Here is a 4980-nt window from a genome sequence, read left to right as displayed (position 1 = left end):
ATGATGCCTCAACCCCAGCTCGGTTAAGGGCTTCATTCCAAGTTTGGGCGCAGTAAATGCGACACACCATTAGCACCTCTGCCCTTAGGGTCTCCTCTGTCTCAACTACCCCAAGGTCGTAACCTTTCTGTTCGGCCTCGTTCATTGCCTGTTCGGCCTCAGCCTTTGCCCTCTCGGCTTCCTCCCTAGATTTTTTAGTTTGCTCCCTTAATTTTTGGGTTTCCTCCAAGTGCTTTTTAAGGACTGTCACTTGCTCCTGGGCAGTCTTCAATTCCTCATTTTCTTCGTGCAAGCGCTTTCTCTGGTCCTCGGCTTGCTTTTGGAAGCCTTCCAAGGCCGAGTCAGCGCTTTTGCGAGCTTGCTCCTCAGCAAGTAATTTCTTCTTCGTCTCTGCCAAGTTGTGCTCGGATATTGTTAAAGTTTGTACAGCCGATGCCCATCTTTTCCTTTCATCTTCTAACTGATTGTAGTAGTTATTGAGCATCTCATCCAGTCTAAAAGTGTTTTGGATAACCTAAAAGGAAGAAATTAACACTATAATCAGTAAAGAGTACACATCAGTGAGTAATGATCGCAAAAGGAAAAAGAAGAGAGTTAGCACTATACCATTCCCAAATATCTTTTATTGTTAAGGATGAGTTCATTCTTCCTTGCATTTTTTATTTTAGCCATGTCTTTTGAGAGTAACAAAGCCTCCTCTATAGCCGAGGATATGTGGCACCCAATGCCACCGTTGAAGTCCCTAATAGATGCATCATCTCGTAGGGGCTCCCCACCGTGCATGGGTGCTGGCAGCCAGGCTTGTGGCTCAGGAGGTTGAGCGTCGGACCTCTCCTGGCCTCGCTGAAGAGTATGGCTAATCTTCTGCTGCTTTGCAGCTCGTTAGGCATCTTCTTCGCGAGTCGGACGGGACTTTCCTGTATCTACTACATCTTTCCCTTTCTGCTCCCTACGCCTTTTCAGTTCGATAGCATTAGCTCTAACCGGTTGGGGAGGTTGATAAGAAGGTTGATGAGGAGCAGGAGGAGGAGACTTGGAGGGAAAAGGAGGAATTTGGGATTGCATTGATTTTCCCGGTGCATTCTTCCCCGGCTGATTCTCTATCAGCTCCATTAGACTTTTCTGGGGCTTCCTTTGTACTTCCATCTCGTCAAGAGTTTCCTCAGAGTGTATAGTTTGATTAAAAACCCCAAAATCATCCGAGGAGTCTGAGAGTTCTACAACTTCTTCTTCTTCTTCTTCTTCTTCCTCTTTCTCTTCTACTTCCTCTTCCCTGAGGGCAGGCTGGGATGAAGAGGCTCCTATTGAGATAGCGGCAACAAAAAGGGGCTTAGTGCGGGAGGTGTCCTTAGGAAGTGGAACACCTTCTGGAACGAAGAACCCCTTGTAGGCAACGCTAATACGATGAAGCCGAGGATCGCGGGCTCTGATCACGCACTTCAGCACTTGGAATGCAAACGAGAGGGGGGTGTATCCGAGGATTAAATGGGCGCTTGAAGTTGGCCGTCAGCTTCGTTCACGTATATCTCAGCTTTCAATACCCTATCCAAACCTACTTTGTTGACTAAACTAAGTTTAGGCTTGGTAGAACGTCTATCTGCAAAATCATCGAATTGAAATGAAGTGTCATTAGGGATAAGAATACTGAGACTCAAAACAAAAACCAAAAAAAAAAACAAAAAAGGGGAAAATATGTAAGTATAAACCGAACGTTATGAATCCATGTCTGCATTCCCACCTGGTTCTCCTTCCTCCATGGGGCATGGCAGACCATCATGCCATTCCCCAAAAAAGATAAGGAAATCCTCCTTTAAGTTCTTGTTTGAAGTGAGAAGGCACTGAATTAGCCTCACCACGGGATACCTCGACTTGAGATAATATCCCTGCCCCTTCAAATGGTGGAGGTTGTACACCCAATTCACGTCATGATGGGTCAGGTTTAGGTCCATTCTCTCATTCAAGGTTTCTATACTTCCTAGGACCCTAAACATGTTCGGGGCACATTGAGTTGGGGATAACCTAAAGAACCTAAGGTAGTTCCTAGTAATCTTACTCATAGGGATGGTCATCCCGCTTTCTTTAAAGGCAATCATGGGAATAACCACTTCTCCAGTTCTTCTAGCACCGGCCCATTCCCCCTGGGCTGCATACCTCATACCCACTGTTGAAGGGATCCTATACTTAGCACGAAAACTTCTCATACCTTCCTCGGACTCAACCAGACATCGAATCTTACCCTCTTTCCCCATTTTCCTAAAGGGTTTAGTAGAGAAATTAACGAGTTTAAGATGAAAGCTGTAAAGGTTTTAAGAAGACTTATAGGTTTGAAAGAGGGTCCTCAAACAAGATTTTAGTATTTGTAGATGCCTAGGAAAACGACGAAAAAGGAGAAAGACAGGTTCACTGTATGAGCTCTAGAATTGTGTAATCGCTGAAGGTAAGAAAGAGAATTGATTTGAGAATTCCTTTATAGTCGTACAGAAGTTATGAGCGGGAAAGTTCTCGCTCGCAAAACGAGACAGACCCCCCACCGTTCGATTTACATCTTACCGTTGAATGTTGGAGACAAGGGCGTCACCAAAATTTAATGCTGCCTCGCTCGGAACGCTGAAGCGTCAGGAGCATGCCCAAAACATAAAAGGATATGGGCTTGTGACATCAAAATCAGTCTTTTCTCCTGAGGAGTTGAAAAGCAAGATTTTGAGGGGTTATTGTGGGGGCCGATTAATCAATAAATATTAAAACCGTGTTAATTGGGCCTGTGACCCATCCGAGGACGTTAAACCATCCGAGGAGGTCCATATAAGATTATAAGGGGAACCAAATAAAAAGATGAGTAGATATCACATGAGATGGGTCCAGTATACGTCCGAAGACAAAATACTTCTCGGCAATATGTGTCCGAGGAAAATTTGAAGGCCATATTGTTACAAACACACTTCGAAACTACATTACCACTAAAGGTGGGACATGGGACCAAGGGTAAGAAAGAAAAGATAAACAAATATCTTTAACAACTGTTGCCTCCGATTTAATTGTCTCTCAACCAACTCTCTGGCCGCATTAATGTGGAGGTGATGCCTGAACAGTGATGAAGCAGCCTTACAGCTGCTGGTTGGAGGTTCCAGGAAGTGTTGGATGGGACAGGAAGGGATCCCCGAATCCAACCTACACGTGTGTGGTGAAGATGACACCAAGAGGGCAGTATATAACATGGAAGAATGTGTTAAAAAAAAGGATCAGAACTTCTAAACAAGTGATTCTTAGAAGAAAATCTTATGAAATAAAGAACTTAGCTTGCTTCAAGGATAAATTGATCGTAATATTTGTATTAATCCATCTAGAAACGTTAAGTTTAATCGTTTTTCTTTTGAAGTTAATCTAGTTCTTTTATATCCACGCTCTACAAATTTATTATTTGGGCCTTTAGCATTCGAACCCAATACGAGTTTGGGATCGTTACAAATTGAGTCCTTACAATAGTATATAATATTTTTTTGTAAGTATATATATACATTTTTTTTTACGTCAGGGTGGTCACTAAATAGATTAATTTAAACTTCTTTTTTTGCTAAGTATTAAAAAAAAAAAAAAAATTTGGTAAGTGAGGGTGTGACCACCCTCACGTACAAGTGGAGCCGCCATTGTTGACACGTTTATAAAATATGGCTTTGTAGTGGTCTGTTGTATTGCTTCTTCTTCTTAATTTTTTTTACAAATGAATTATCCTTCAAGAAAAATAATTAAAAAAATAACTATTTGGTGTTTACATTTTGGATTTGGCTTGAATCCAATGCACTGGATCCAACACTGTGCATACACTAGACATAAGTTTTACCCTACTTTTTTTAATGTCTCCAATAAATCACAACAAATTATAAAATTGTAAAAAATTAATAGTGGGATTAAAATATAAAAAATGAATTTAAAATACCAAAAATTATTACATCTAATTGTTTTTAACTGTAGGTTTCAGTTAGTTTAACAGTTAAATTCTCTTTTTTGTCAAATAAGAGAGTTAGGGTTCAAACTTTGCTTATATAAAAAATCAATTGATATCTTAATCTGATAATAAAATACAATTATCACATAACAAACACTATAAATTTAAATTCTACTATATATATATATATATATATATGTAATTGTTTTTAGCTTTTCATTTATTTATTTATTTGCTTTTCATTTATTTCAAGTACAACTTACCACTATAGCACCAATTATTTATTTATAAATTTTACAATACCTTTCAAAATGATATAGCACCAATTAAAAAAAAAAAATCGGATATTTATTATACATATAAATTTGAATGTATCATATCTATCCAATCTTCATACATACATATATATATATATATATATATATATATAAATATATTAAGGGTTTGATTCAAGTTACACCCGATGTAACTCTAAGCAGTGTTACACCACCCAATAACTTGTTATTGAATTCATATTTTAGAAATCTTACTGTTGGATTACATGTTCTATATGTTTTTAACATGCATGCTAGTTTTCATGCTAATCGGATGTTATTTACCATTTCATCCATAAACACATTTTTTATGTATTATTTTAAACTACAAATACTTGAATTTAAACAATTGATTGATGACATAACTATTGATATTTGATTACCTTGAAATTTTGCAAGTATAGAAAATATACAAAGATAATGTAATCCAACGGTAGATTTGTCAAAATTGGCATCCTATTAAAAAATAATGAGTGGTGTAACATTACTTAGAATTACATTAAGTATAATTTAAACCCAACCCATATATTAAATATAATATGTTTCCCATTTTAAGAAACAAACACATATACAAGGGGGAAAAGGAAAGAGATTCTTATTTATAATATTGTCTAAGTGATATTAATTACATTTATTGTTAGGTAATCTTTTTTAAATAGAATTTATTACAACTTTTGCATCTTCTTTTTCTTCTTCTTTTCTTGGTAATTTTAATTTTTAATT

This window comes from Quercus lobata, unplaced genomic scaffold, assembly GCF_001633185.2.
Source record: "Quercus lobata isolate SW786 unplaced genomic scaffold, ValleyOak3.0 Primary Assembly Scq3eQI_100, whole genome shotgun sequence".
NCBI lineage: Eukaryota > Viridiplantae > Streptophyta > Magnoliopsida > Fagales > Fagaceae > Quercus > Quercus lobata.
The sequence above is the reverse complement of the archived record's forward strand: the minus strand, read 5'-3'. Positions refer to the sequence as shown.